This window comes from Lissotriton vulgaris, chromosome 12 (assembly GCF_964263255.1).
Source record: "Lissotriton vulgaris chromosome 12, aLisVul1.2, whole genome shotgun sequence".
Classification (NCBI taxonomy): domain Eukaryota; kingdom Metazoa; phylum Chordata; class Amphibia; order Caudata; family Salamandridae; genus Lissotriton; species Lissotriton vulgaris.
Window position 1 is genome coordinate 445,824,112 of NC_141700.1, and position 15,489 is coordinate 445,839,600.

Genomic DNA, 15,489 nt, shown 5'->3' on the forward strand with positions numbered 1-15,489 from the left:
TATAGAGATACACATGATACAGAAGAAAATACATCTATTTTCAACATTAAAGGAGCATCAAGTATTGGCTTGGAGACTGATTGAAGGTATGTCCTTGGCATTTTTAACTTTATGCTCTAAAGACTAAACTAATAGGCTCAATAAATATATAGCATACCATTGAAGAAATAGCAGATGATGAAGTGCTATCGATTGTTAACCCGGGATAGTTGGAAAGCTTATATTCAGCTGTTTACATTCATACTATCTTTATATTTCATCAACAAGACAAAACAAAAATGATCTCAATAAATTGCAATAAATAGAAGATTTAGTTACTTGGCGTTAGAACTTAGAACCATTAATAGATATTCCAGGAGCTTTCAGAATAATAATTAATTCTACAACTATATCAAATGTATTTATCCAATCCTTCAAGCAGTGTTTGATCCAAGGTGATAAACAGTCAAAAATGAGACACAAGAAAAATTAATCTTTTTTCAAACAATTAAACTTGGCCTGTACAGGGATCGAACCTGTGACCTTGGCGTTATTAGCACCACGCTCTAACCATCTGAGCTAACAGGCCGTTTTGCACAATTTCCTGGAAGTCCAACATATGAAGAAGTGCTAATGATAGTTAACCTGGGAGATTTGGAAAGCTTAATTTCAGAGGTTTACCATGAAGTTATAAATATATAATATCAACATGAAGAAACTAATATGACTTTAAAAAAATTACAATACAAAAGAGATGTTCATACTTAGTTTTAGAACTTAGAACCATTAATGTTTTTTCCTTGTGTTTTAGCAATAAATAACAATTCATCACCTATATGCAATTGATTCATTAAATCATTCTATCAGCTTCCCCTCAAAGGAAATATAGAGATACACATGATACAGAAGAAAATACATCTATTTTCAACATTAAAGGAGCATCAAGTATTGGCTTGGAGACTGATTGAAAATATGTCCTTGGCATTTTTAACTTTATGCTCTAAAGACTAAACTAATAGGCTCAATAAATATATAGCATACTATTGAAGAAATAGCAGATGATGAAGTGCTACCGATTGTTAACCCGGGATAGTTGAAAACTTATATTCAGCTGTTTACATTCATACTATCTTTATAATTCATCAACAAGACAAAACAAAAATGACCTCAATAAATTGCAATAAATAAGAGATTTGGTTACTTGGTGTTAGAACTTAGAACCATTAATAGATATTCCAGGAGCTTTCAGAATAATAATTAATTCTACAACTATATTAAATATATTCATCCAATCCTTCAAGCAGCGTTTGATCCAAGGTGATAAACAGTCAAAAATGAGACACAAGAAAAATTAATCTTTTTTCAAACAATTAAATTTGGCCTGTACAGGGATCGAACCTGTGACCTTGGCGTTATTAGCACCATGCTCTAACCATCTGAGCTAAAAGGCCATTTTGCACAAATTCTTGGAAGTCCAGCATGTGAAGAAGTGCTAATGATAGTTAACCCGGGAGATTTGGAAAGCTTAATTTCAGAGGTTTACCATGAAGTTATACTTATATAATATCAACATGAAGAAACTAATATGACTCTAAAAAAATTACAATACAAAAGAGATTTTCATCCACAGGGTAGCTGGGAGGCAAGATGGCCGCTGTAGCGCTGTAGGTGCAAGTCGCATCTAGACCCCCTCTCCGATCTATGGAGGACCCAGGACCCTGATCGGCTTCGAAGATAGCATGTTACGGAGGTTATGCTGGCTGAAGCTGGAGGGGAAAAGCAGCATCTTTCACAGCCTTAAAAAAGGTCTATTGCAATTGAAATCGCTGTTTGGGGAGCTTCGGAAAACTGTTCTTCCTAAAATGGCAAATCGGGCAAAGGACAAACAGACAGCACTCTCAAGTTTCGGCCCAGCTAAAGAGATAGGCCAAAAGGATTCAGGGAAGACTGGCACAATCCCGAAAACCAAGATGCCCCCACCCAACAAACGCTCAACACCCACGATCTCGATGGCTTCTAAGGCTCAGCAACGCAAAATCGAGAAAAACGAAAGAGCCGCCGAGAAAGATAGAGACAAGGCATTTAACCCGAGTGATGACACTCGCAGCGGAGGACTCAGCAATCAAGCATGTCATTCCAGCCAAGCGGGAAAACCCGCTACGGAGAAAAAGAAGGGCGACCTCACCTTCCGTCAGCCCTCAGTGATCGAGATTTTTAACAGCAAGGCACCCCCGGCGGCTCCAACTGAGGAAACAGCGGCAGTCCTGGGCACAGAGAAACCCTCAGCAAGCGGCTCTGGAGGTAGCGTCCTCGTGGACGCAAGCAAAGGCGTTACCAGGCAACCACAGACAGAACGTGCGGAGCTCACGCTTTCCGCGGAGCAAGCTGCAACTGAGTCAGTCACCAACGGAGGGAAGGCTGAGCGCTGGATCGAGGAGAATGAGGTGAGAGCGGTAAAAGAGGTTAAAGTAAATGAACCCTTAAACACAGACCCTCTGCTAGAAGCGCTACAGGAGTTGGAGGCAGGATTATTAACAGACCAAGCGAAAAATTGGAATAATGCACATAGTAACTCTGAGACATGTAACAGTATACTGCAAGGACAAAAGGACCAGCTTGCTATGGGCTATACAGAGGGCGCAGAGAGTGCAGAGGCAGCTGAGTGGGACAGGGAATTCTTCTCAGTCCCTGAAGAGTCAGATTCCACTATAACCAGTAGTGAAGAAGAGAGAGAAACAGGAGACTCGTGCTCTAGCACTGAAGATACAGGGGGCTCCAAAGAGAAAGGTACTAAAAAAAAACGCAGGCTGACTAGCAGGAGAACGGGCTCCCCTACAACCTTACATAAGAGCTCTCATAAAAAACTGATTTGGGACTACTCTGCTACCTCGAACCTACACAAGGAGGATGGGCAAGACCCCCAGAATGAGGATGGGAAACTAGACCTAATATTTGCAACTCTAAAACAAATTCAAATGGAAGCTAGAGCTGAGAGTAGAAGAGCCAGGCATGATACTAAAAAAATTCAAGCTTCTATTAGGAGAATTAACAAAAAATGTGAGGAAGTGGGTGAAAGAGTTACTGAAGTGGAAGAAAGGACTGGCAGGATTGAGGAGGAAGTGACAGACTGGCAGGCAAGCAGAGAAGAACAATCGAAGCTGATGGAGGACCTACAATGGAAGGTGGAGGATTTGGAGAATCGCCAGAGGCGAAATAACGCACGTCTCCTTGGAATAGAAAAAGGGGCAGAGGGGCAGGACCCCAGAGGCTTCGTCATTAAGCTGTTAAAAGGTGCCTTTCCGGAGTCCCCATGGCAATGGGAACAAGAGGTGCAAAGAGCACACAGGTTTCCGCTCACGACAAAGGGGAAAAAAAGAGGTGATGGTACACTCCCAAGAGCGTTGTTAGTTTTCTTTGGGAATTTTCTGGCGAGACAGGAGCTGATGGACAAAGCCAGACCAGACTCTAAAAAGACGGTGGATGGAACAACATTTTTTGCAAGACCTGACTTTTGCCACGTCACAGTGGAAAGGAGGTGGAGACTCAGGCAAATGATTGCGGCATTTCAGAGTCAAGGAGCTGAAGCCTACCTGATGTTCCCGGCAAAACTAAAAGTTATCGTTGGGGGTAGAGTCAGAATGTTTTTCTCAGAGATTAAAGCTGGAGAATATCTCGAAGAGTTAAAAGAGCTGAAGGAAAAAGGTGGAGCTAGAAGATAGTATCAAGCAGATAATCTAGAATAGGGTGGGGCAGAGGGGTAAAAAGTCAAAAAAAAAAAATAGAAATGAAGAGGTATGAAAGGGTAAAGAACAGTAATGAGCAGTAAAAAGGGAAATATGGAAAAACCATATAAAGACTAGGGGGAATAAGAGGCTTCAGGGGGTAGGATGTTCCCTTTGTGTTTGGATAGGGGAGGAGAGGGGGGCGACGCTACAACGCACAGCGGACACGCATAGGTCAGTACTGACCTATTTGCCTGTCACAGGGGGGGGGGGAGCAGCTGGGGAGGGGGGGTACAGGAGGGGAGGGCGGTGGGGGGGCACGTTTTGTGGGTGGTGTAAAAATACAGTACAGAATGGTAGAAGTCACTATGTTCATGATGTCGGGAGGAAAAGTTGGAAGTAAAGGGAGTGGATATGAGTACGTGGAAAGATGGAAAAAGGGAAAAAATGTTAGATGGAAACTAGGATAATTACGTTGAATATATGTGGTCTAAATAATAGAGAAAAAAGACAAAAACTGGGGGCACTACTGCGATTCTGGAAAATTGATGTAGTTTGTTTACAAGAAACGCACATAGCCGTTAATGAGACGTATTTGTTGGAGCAAATGGGGTTTGATGTTCTCGCCTATACAGGCCAGGTAGAATGGTGTAGGGGTGTTGCAGTGTTGGCAAGGAAAGGGTGCACAAAAGTCAAAAGGAAAAAAGAGGATAGTGAGGGGAGGTGGGTAATGATTGAGTTGGAAACAAATGCATTTCGATTTTCAATTGTTTCAGTGTATGGATCAAATGATGATGATCCAGATGTTTTTGAATTTGTGGACAGAGAACTAGCATTATGGCCAGAACCGGTGATATGCTGTGGAGATTTTAACATTAACGGCTTAAATGGGTTGGTCGAGGGGCATGGGGGGAGATATATGGGAAGGAAGAAAAAGGTATATAGATCAGTACAAAATCTTGCTAGTCATAATGCACTAAGTGATATGTGGGCGGAAAAAAATCCAATGGGTTCAGGAAGCACCTTTTACTCTGCTCCACATAAGTCAATAGCAAGACTGGACTACTTTTTCATATCTAGTTCTCTTGTTGGTATTTCCAGCATAGAGCGATTCCCCAGGATAGTGTCAGATCACAACCCCCTAGTTTTAAGTATTCAAACCGCTCAAGTTAAAGAGAGAATAAATTCTACCTGGACCTTTGAAAGAGGGCTGCTAAAGGATGAGGATTACATTATAAGTATGAAAGCATGGATAATGCAATTCTGGGACATTAATAGATACTCTACATCGGCAGATGTGGTATGGGATAGCTTCAAGGCAGGTATAAGGGGGGAGACACTAAGCTATACAATTGCAAGAAACAGAAGGGAGAAGGAGAAAACGGAAGAAGAGATTAGAATCCTATGGACAATAGAAGAGGATTTGGTGGAGGCAATAAGCAAGAGGGAACCATTTGAATCGATTTTACTCGAGTTGGAAAATCAAAAAGCAGAAACAGGTGTCTCGTTAGCGCAGAAGCTAGCTAGGAATTACCTAGCAAAAAAAGAGCAGTGCTACGAATTCAATGAAAGGGTCGGACATCTCCTGGCAATCAGAACAAGGCAAACGCTGGCAGCAGGGGAGATAAAAGAGGTTAGGGATAGCGCTGGGGCAATGGTGAATAAGGTAGAGGAGGTACAGGAGGTATTCAGGAGGTATTATGAGGTTTTATACGAGAAAGATGCAATCACGAGTGAGATTGAGGAAGAAAGTATGGGCTATTTAACACCAAGACCACAGACAGAATTCAGTATAGAAGAGAGGGACAAATTAGATGAGGTGTTAACCTTCCAGGAGATAGGGGATGCAGTTTCTGATCTTCCAGCAGGCAAAGCAACAGGACAGGATCAGATACCTGTAGAGTTTTATAAAACCTTCTGGGATGTCATAGGCATAGATTTTTGGGCGTTATGTTGTTTGGCACAGGGAGGTAGGTTTGTCCCAAAGTCATGGTCTGGTGCAGATATTATTGTGTTATTAAAAAAGGATAAACCATCAACAGAACCAGGGTCATATAGACCAATTACTCTACTCAATGCCGATGTGAAGATATACGCCAAGGCCCTCGCTAATAGGTTGAGCAAGGTCATTGAGAAAATGGTGTCCCCGGAACAACATGGGTTTATACCTGGTAAAGGGACTACCCAACACACCAGGCAAATGATCACTGTTCTGGATGCAGCAGAGGCCTTTGGAGACCCTGTGGCAGCAATCTTTTTAGACGCCGAGAAGGCTTTCGACAGGGTCTCCTGGGCCTATTTATGGAAAGCGATGGAGTGGGCAGGAATAGGTAAAGGATTTATGGTTGCAATTCAGGCTCTATATAGACAACCTACAGCTAGGATAAGAATAAACAAATCCTATTCAAAAACGGTACAGATCGGGAGGGGGACAAGACAGGGGTGCCCAGCTTCTCCGCTGCTGTTTGCCATCTATCTGGATCCTTATCTGAGAAGGTTGACAGCGAATTGTAGGATCAGACCTGCTACATTGCATGAGAAAGACTATAAATTATTTGCCTATGCAGATGATGTAGCAATTGTCACTCCAGAGCCAGCGCAAGCACTGGCAGAAATTGAATACGAGGCAAGGAAATTTGGTATGTTCTCAGGATACTCAATAAACAGAGGGAAAACACAGATAGTGCAGAATAATTACTCCACCTTTAGAGATATTAGAGTACTTCAGGAAGCAACATACTTGGGTGTTAAGGTGACGGCTGACTTAGGGAAACTGGTTGAAATAAATATGGGGCCATTATTAGGGAAAGTTAAGAGAAATCTGGAGAGGGTCAATAATTTACATTTGACTTTAATGGGGCGCATTAATTTTATTAAAATGGTCACTTTCCCCAAATTTTTATATTTCTTCAGGGCGATCCCTTTATTGTTTGATGTGACATGGTTTAATAAAATAGAAACAACACTGAATGGGTTAATTTGGGCACAAGGGAAGACACGCAGAGCATACAGATTTCTGACACTACCACGGGAAAAGGGAGGTTGGGGGGAACCAGATTTTAGATTTTATTATTGGGCAGCAGTATTGCAATACTCTAAAGCGCTATTAGGTGGTAGTTCTTTACATGAGGAAGGGATAGGTATAGAGAATGCTTATAAAGCACTATTGGGGGAAAGGGCTGAGAATGCCCTGGTTAATACAGTAGAGTTTACCTACTTCAAACATACTAGATTCAAGACCTTGGAGGCAGTATACAAAATTTGGAGGGTTATTATGAAGAAAGTAGGGTTAGGAAGAGTTAATAGATACCTGAGGCTATACTTAAATGTCGATTTGCCAACAGAAATTTTTGGGGATAATACAATGAAAGTGTGGAATGACAAAGGGGTTAAGAAACTAGGAGATCTGATGGATGGGGAAGGGGGGTTTCTACTATTCCAAGATATCCAACATAGATTTAAAATACCCGGAAATAACTTCTTTAAATATCTGCAAATAAGAAGCTACTTCCACCTAAAACAGGGGGGGCCAATAGGTATGTCAAGCTGTAGAATTATGGAATATCTAGGGAGTGGCTTAAGGGGTTCAATCAGACAATTGTATATAGAATTACAGGAGTATAAAACCGACGACAGGGAGAAAGTTAGTAATAAATGGGTTGAGCAAGTTGGGGCTCACCCGGAATCTCTGCAAGCCTCATTAGATTTTGGAAGAACCATACTTTGTTCTGCTACATTGCAAGCATAACATTATAAGACCATCTTCTCGCTTTACCATACACCAGCTAGAATAGCACAATGGGGGGGTAGCACCGGTACAACTTGTCCACGTTGCGATTCATCAAATGCTAATCTCACGCATATGTTCTCTCAGTGTCCTCAGTTATGCACTCTAAAAATGGCAATAGAAGAATTTCTTGAGAAATCGTTAGGACTAAAGGTGAAACTTACAGACGAGTTGTTAATACTAGGTATTAGTATAGGCGATAACAATAACTATCCCGAATTTGTATTTTTGGCCACAGCAGTTTTCAGACTAATTATTGCGAAAGCCTGGAAAGATAAATCTGCACCAACATTCCAAATTTGGATGGCAAGGTTACTTCATACATATAATTTGGAGAAAGCCATATATGATAAGAAAGGCAAAAGGGCAAGAATTCTGGGGGGGAAGATATGGCGCCCTATAGAAGAGTGGAAGAATAGTATGGCATGAATTATTCTTTCTCCAGGATTACGTTAGGCCATGATTTACTTTGATTTGTTTTTGTTTCTTTATATATATATTTTTTTTTTTACTTTCCTGGCTCTAACTGTATGATAATATATATGACTGTATAATTGTGAGAAAATTCTGTACTGTATATTTTGTAATGTAACTTACGGAAAAAATGAAAAGAAATTAAAACAAAAAAAAAAAAAAGAGAGATTTTCATACTTAGTGTTAGAACTTAGAACCATTAATGTTTTTCCATGTGTTTTAGCAATAAATAACAATTCATCACCTATATGCAATTGATTCATCTAATCATTCTATCAGCTTCCCCTCAAAGGAAATATAGACATACACATGATACAGAAGAAAATACATCTATTTTCAACATTAAAGGAGCATCAAGTATTGGCTTGGAGACTGATTGAAAGTATGTCCTTGGCATTTTTAACTTTATGCTCTAAAGACTAAACTAATAGGCTCACTAAATATATAGCATACTATTGAAGAAATAGCAGATGATGAAGTGCTACTGATTGTTAACCCGGGATAGTTGGAAAGCTTATATTCAGCTGTTTACATTCATACTATCTTTATATTTCATCAACAAGACAAAACAAAAATGACCTCAATGAATTGCAATAAATAAGAGATTTAGTTACTTGGCGTTAGAACTTAGAACCATTAATAGATATTCCAGGAGCTTTCAGAATAATAATTAATTCTACAACTATATGAAATATATTCATCCAATCCTTCAAGCTCCGTTTGATCCAAGGTGATAAACAGTCAAAAATGAGACACAAGAAAAATGTATCTTTTTACAAACAATTAAACTTGGACTGTACAGTAATCGAACCTGTGACCTTGGCGTTATTAGCACCACGCTCTAACCATCTGAGCTAACAGGGCGTTTTGCATGAATTGCTGGAAGTCCAGCATATGAAGAAGTGCTAATGATAGTTAACCCGGGAGATTTGGAAAGCTTAATTTCAGAAGTTTACCATGAAGTTATAAATATATAATATCAACATGAAGAAACTAATATGACTTTTAAAAAATTACAATACAAAAGAGATTTTCATACTTAGTGTTAGAACTTAGAACCATTAATGTTTTTTCCATGTGTTTTAGCAATAAATAACAATTCATCACCTATATGCAATTGATTCATTTAATCATTCTATCAGCTTCCCCTCAAACAAAATATAGAGATACACATGATACAGAAGAAAATACATCTATTTTCAACATAAAAGGAGCATCAAGTATTGGCTAGGAGATTGATTGAAAGTATGTGCTTGGCATTTTTAACTTTATGCTCTAAAGACTAAACTAATAGGCTCACTAAATATATAGCATACTATTGAAGAAATAGCAGATGATGAAGTGCTACCGATTGTTAACCCGGGATAGTTGGAAAGCTTATATTCAGCTGTTTACATTCATACTATCTTTATATTTCATCAACAAGACAAAACAAAAATGACCTCAATAAATTGCAATAAATAAGAGATTTAGTTACTTGGCGTTAGAACTTAGAACCATTAATAGATATTTCAGGAGCTTTCAGAATATTAATTAATTCTACAACTATATCAAATGTATTTATCCAATTCTTCAAGCAGTGTTTGATCCACGGTGATAAACAATCAAAAATGAGACACAAGAAAAATTAATCTTTTTTCAAACAATTAAACTTGGCCTGTACAGGGATCGAACCTGTGACCTTGGCGTTATTAGCACCACGCTCTAACCATCTGAGCTAACAGGCCGTTTTGCACAATTTCCTGGAAGTCCAACATATGAAAAAGTGCTAATGATAGTTAACCTGGGAGATTTGGAAAGCTTAATTTCAGAGGTTTACCATGAAGTTATAAATATATAATATCAACATGAAGAAACTAATATGACTTTAAAAAAATTACAATACAAAAGAGATGTTCATACTTAGTTTTAGAACTTAGAACCATTAATGTTTTTTCCATGTGTTTTAGCAATAAATAACAATTCATCACCTATATGCAATTGATTCATTTAATCATTCTATCAGCTTCCCCTCAAAGGAAATATAGAGATACACATGATACAGAAGAAAATACATCTATTTTCAACATTAAAGGAGCATCAAGTATTGGCTTGGAGACTGATTGAAGGTATGTCCTTGGCATTTTTAACTTTATGCTCTAAAGACTAAACTAATAGGCTCAATAAATATATAGCATACCATTGAAGAAATAGCAGATGATGAAGTGCTATTGATTGTTAACCCGAGATAGTTGGAAAGCTTATATTCAGCTGTTTACATTCATACTATCTTTATATTTCATCAACAAGACAAAACAAAAATGACCTCAATAAATTGCAATAAATAAGAGATTAAGTTACTTGGCGTTAGAACTTAGAACCATTAATAGATATTCCAGGAGCTTTCAGAATAATAATCAATTCTACAACTATATGAAATGTATTTATCCAATCCTTCAAGCAGTGTTTGATCCACGGTGATAAACAATCAAAAATGAGACACAAGAAAAATTAATCTTTTTTCAAACAATTAAACTTGGCCTGTACAGGGATCGAACCTGTGACCTTGGCATTATTAGCACCACGCTCTAACCATCTGAGCTAACAGGCCGTTTTGCACAATTTCCTGGAAGTCCAGTATATGAAGAAGTGCTAATGATAGTTAACCCGGGAGATTTGGAAAGCTTAATTTCAGAGGTTTACCATGAAGTTATAAATATATAATATCAACATGAAGAAACTAATATGACTTTAAAAAAATTTACAATACAAAAGAGATGTTCATACTTAGTGTTAAAACTTAGAACCATTAATGTTTTTTCCATGTGTTTTAGCAATAAATAACAATTCATCACCTATATGCAATTGATTCATTTAATCATTCTATCAGCTTCCCCTTAAAGGAAATATAGAGATACACATGATACAGAAGAAAATACATCTATTTTCAACATTAAAGGAGCATCAAGTATTGGCTTGGAGACTGATGAAAATATGTCCTTGGCATTTTTAACTTTTTGCTCTAAAGACTAAACTAATAGGCTCACTAAATATATAGCATACTATTGAAGAAATAGCAGATGATGAAGTGCTACTGATTGTTAACCCGGGATAGTTTTAAAGCTTATATTCAGCTGTTTACATTCATACTATCTTTATATTTCATCAACAAGACAAAACAAAAATGACCTCAATGAATTGCAATAAATAAGAGATTTAGTTACTTGGAGTTAGAACTTAGAACCATTAATAGATATTCCAGGAGCTTTCAGAATAATAATTAATTCTACAACTATATCAAATGTATTCATCCAATCCTTCAAGCAGTGTTTGATCCAAGGTGATAAACAGTCAAAAATGAGACACAAGAAAAATTACTCTTTTTTCAAACAATTAAACTTGGCCTGTACAGGGATCGAACCTGTGACCTTGGCGTTATTAGCACCACGCTCTAAACATCTGAGCTAACAGGCCATTTTGCACAAATTCCTGGAAGTCCAGCATGTAAAGAAGTGCTATTGATAGTTAACCCGGGAGATTTGGAAAGCTTAATTTCAGAGGTTTACCATGAAATTATAAATATATAATATCAACATGAAGAAACTAATATGACTTTAAAAAAATTACAATACAAAAGAGATGTTCATACTTAGTTTTAGAACTTAGAACCATTAATGTTTTTTCCATGTGTTTTAGCAATAAATAACAATTCATCACCTATATGCAATTGATTCATTTAATCATTCTATCAGCTTCCCCTCAAAGTAAATATAGAGATACACATGATACAGAAGAAAATACATCTATTTTCAACATTAAAGGAGCATCAAGTATTGGCTTGGAGACTGATTGAAGGTATGTCCTTGGCATTTTTAACTTTATGCTCTAAAGACTAAACTAATAGGCTCAATAAATATATAGCATACCATTGAAGAAATAGCAGATGATGAAGTGCTATTGATTGTTAACCCGAGATAGTTGGAAAGCTTATATTCAGCTGTTTACATTCATACTATCTTTATATTTCATCAACAAGACAAAACAAAAATGACCTCAATAAATTGCAATAAATAAGAGATTAAGTTACTTGGCGTTAGAACTTAGAACCATTAATAGATATTCCAGGAGCTTTCAGAATAATAATTAATTCTACAACTATATGAAATGTATTTATCCAATCCTTCAAGCAGTGTTTGATCCACGGTGATAAACAATCAAAAATGAGACACAAGAAAAATTAATCTTTTTTCAAACAATTAAACTTGGCCTGTACAGGGATCGAACCTGTGACCTTGGCATTATTAGCACCACGCTCTAACCATCTGAGCTAACAGGCCGTTTTGCACAATTTCCTGGAAGTCCAGTATATGAAGAAGTGCTAATGATAGTTAACCCGGGAGATTTGGAAAGCTTAATTTCAGAGGTTTACCATGAAGTTATAAATATATAATATCAACATGAAGAAACTAATATGACTTTAAAAAAATTTACAATACAAAAGAGATGTTCATACTTAGTGTTAAAACTTAGAACCATTAATGTTTTTTCCATGTGTTTTAGCAATAAATAACAATTCATCACCTATATGCAATTGATTGATTTAATCATTCTATCAGCTTCCCCTTAAAGGAAATATAGAGATACACATGATACAGAAGAAAATACATCTATTTTCAACATTAAAGGAGCATCAAGTATTGGCTTGGAGACTGATGAAAATATGTCCTTGGCATTTTTAACTTTTTGCTCTAAAGACTAAACTAATAGGCTCACTAAATATATAGCATACTATTGAAGAAATAGCAGATGATGAAGTGCTACTGATTGTTAACCCGGGATAGTTTTAAAGCTTATATTCAGCTGTTTACATTCATACTATCTTTATATTTCATCAACAAGACAAAACAAAAATGACCTCAATGAATTGCAATAAATAAGAGATTTAGTTACTTGGAGTTAGAACTTAGAACCATTAATAGATATTCCAGGAGCTTTCAGAATAATAATTAATTCTACAACTATATCAAATGTATTCATCCAATCCTTCAAGCAGTGTTTGATCCAAGGTGATAAACAGTCAAAAATGAGACACAAGAAAAATTACTCTTTTTTCAAACAATTAAACTTGGCCTGTACAGGGATCGAACCTGTGACCTTGGCGTTATTAGCACCACGCTCTAACCATCTGAGCTAACAGGCCATTTTGCACAAATTCCTGGAAGTCCAGCATGTAAAGAAGTGCTATTGATAGTTAACCCGGGAGATTTGGAAAGCTTAATTTCAGAGGTTTACCATGAAATTATAAATATATAATATCAACATGAAGAAACTAATATGACTTTAAAAAAATTGCAATACAAAAGAGATTTTCATACTCAGTGTTAGAACTTAGAACCATTAATGTTTTTTTCCATGTGTTTTAGCAATAAATAACAATTCATCACCTATATGCAATTGATTCATCTAATCATTCTATCAGCTTCCCCTCAAAGGAAATATAGACATACACATGATACAGAAGAAAATACATCTATTTTCAACATTAAAGGAGCATCAAGTATTGGCTTGGAGACTGATTGAAGGTATGTCCTTGGCATTTTTAACTTTATGCTCTAAAGACTAAACTAATAGGCTCAATAAATATATAGCATACCATTGAAGAAATAGCAGATGATGAAGTGCTATCGATTGTTAACCCGGGATAGTTGGAAAGCTTATATTCAGCTGTTTACATTCATACTATCTTTACCCGCTCCTGACCCCGGTCCGCCCCGGCTGTGTGCCGTTTGTTGCGGAGGGTCCCTGCAAGAGCGCCACTTCCGCTTCTCGGCACTTCCGCCCTGCCTCCAGACCGCGCAGGTGAGCGGTCTAGTGTCTGCTGAACTAGGGCTTATAACGTTGCCCTGCCGGCCCCACTGGTTGACTCTGTGGCCTGAAGACCACTCGTGTGCATCAGCGCGGCCGACAAGCGCTTTTAATTTCCCCCACCTGACTTGGAGCTGTTAGGATTTTAATATCTCTGGTGCTCTGAAGCTGAATACTAGCTTCAGCGGACGTGTACTCACCCCTGCACTGTTACTTTGCACGAAGGCTGACAGCGCTCGCATTCATGCTGTGACGCGCACTTTTCTTCTGCCACTTACCCGCTCCTGACCCCGGTCCGCCCCGGCTGTGTGCCGTTTGTTGCGGAGGGTCCCTGCAAGAGCGCCACTTCTGCTTCTCGGCACTTCCGCCCTGCCTCCAGACTGCGCAGGTGAGCGGTCTAGTGCCTGCTGAACTAGGGCTTATAACGTTGCCCTGCCGGCCCCACTGCTTGACTCTGTGGCCTGAAGACCACTCGTGTGCATCAGCGCGGCCGACAAGCGCTTTTAATTTCCCCCACCTGACTTGGAGCTGTTAGGATTTTAATATCTCTGGTGCTCTGAAGCTGAATACTAGCTTCAGCGGACGTGTACTCACCCCTGCACTGTTGCTTTGCGCGAAGGCTGACAGCGCTCGCATTCATGCTGTGACGCGCACTTTTCTTCTGCCACTTACCCGCTCCTGACCCCGGTCCGCCCCGGCTGTGTGCCGTTTGTTGCGGAGGGTCCCTGCAAGAGCGCCACTTCCGCTTCTCGGCACTTCCGCCCTGCCTCCAGACCGCGCAGGTGAGCGGTCTAGTGTCTGCTGAACTAGGGCTTATAACGTTGCCCTGCCGGCCCCACTGGTTGACTCTGTGGCCTGAAGACCACTCGTGTGCATCAGCGCGGCCGACAAGCGCTTTTAATTTCCCCCACCTGACTTGGAGCTGTTAGGATTTTAATATCTCTGGTGCTCTGAAGCTGAATACTAGCTTCAGCGGACGTGTACTCACCCCTGCACTGTTGCTTTGCGCGAAGGCTGACAGCGCTCGCATTCATGCTGTGACGCGCACTTTTCTTCTGCCACTTACCCGCTCCTGACCCCGGTCCGCCCCGGCTGTGTGCCGTTTGTTGCGGAGGGTCCCTGCAAGAGCGCCACTTCCGCTTCTCGGCACTTCCGCCCTGCCTCCAGACCGCGCAGGTGAGCGGTCTAGTGTCTGCTGAACTAGGGCTTATAACGTTGCCCTGCCGGCCCCACTGCTTGACTCTGTGGCCTGAAGACCACTCGTGTGCATCAGCGCGGCCGACAAGCGCTTTTAATTTCCCCCACCTGACTTGGAGCTGTTAGGATTTTAATATCTCTGGTGCTCTGAAGCTGAATACTAGCTTCAGTGGACGTGTACTCACCCCTGCACTGTTGCTTTGCGCGAAGGCTGACAGCGCTCGCATTCATGCTGTGACGCGCACTTTTCTTCTGCCACTTACCCGCTCCTGACCCCGGTCCGCCCCGGCTGTCTGCCGTTTGTTGCGGAGGGTCCCTGCAAGAGCGCCACTTCCGCTTCTCGGCACTTCCGCCCTGCCTCCAGACCGCGCAGGTGAGCGGTCTAGTGTCTGCTGAACTAGGGCTTATAACGTTGCCCTGCCGGCCCCACTGGTTGACTCTGTGGCCTGAAGACCACTCGTGTGCATCAGCGCGGCCGACAAGCGC

At 39.8% G+C, this 15,489-nt stretch overlaps 3 non-coding genes across 3 annotated transcripts; all 3 read right to left on the reverse strand.

The window, feature by feature from the left end:
- Positions 1–494: 494 nt before the first annotated feature.
- On the reverse strand, positions 495–568 carry TRNAI-AAU (transfer RNA isoleucine (anticodon AAU)). Its single transcript has one exon. It is a non-coding gene; the product is annotated as a tRNA-Ile (tRNA).
- Positions 569–9,615: 9,047 nt separating this feature from the next.
- On the reverse strand, positions 9,616–9,689 carry TRNAI-AAU (transfer RNA isoleucine (anticodon AAU)). Its single transcript has one exon. It is a non-coding gene; the product is annotated as a tRNA-Ile (tRNA).
- A 3,378-nt stretch (positions 9,690–13,067) lies between these two features.
- On the reverse strand, positions 13,068–13,141 carry TRNAI-AAU (transfer RNA isoleucine (anticodon AAU)). The gene has a single exon. It is a non-coding gene; the product is annotated as a tRNA-Ile (tRNA).
- Positions 13,142–15,489: the final 2,348 nt, after the last annotated feature.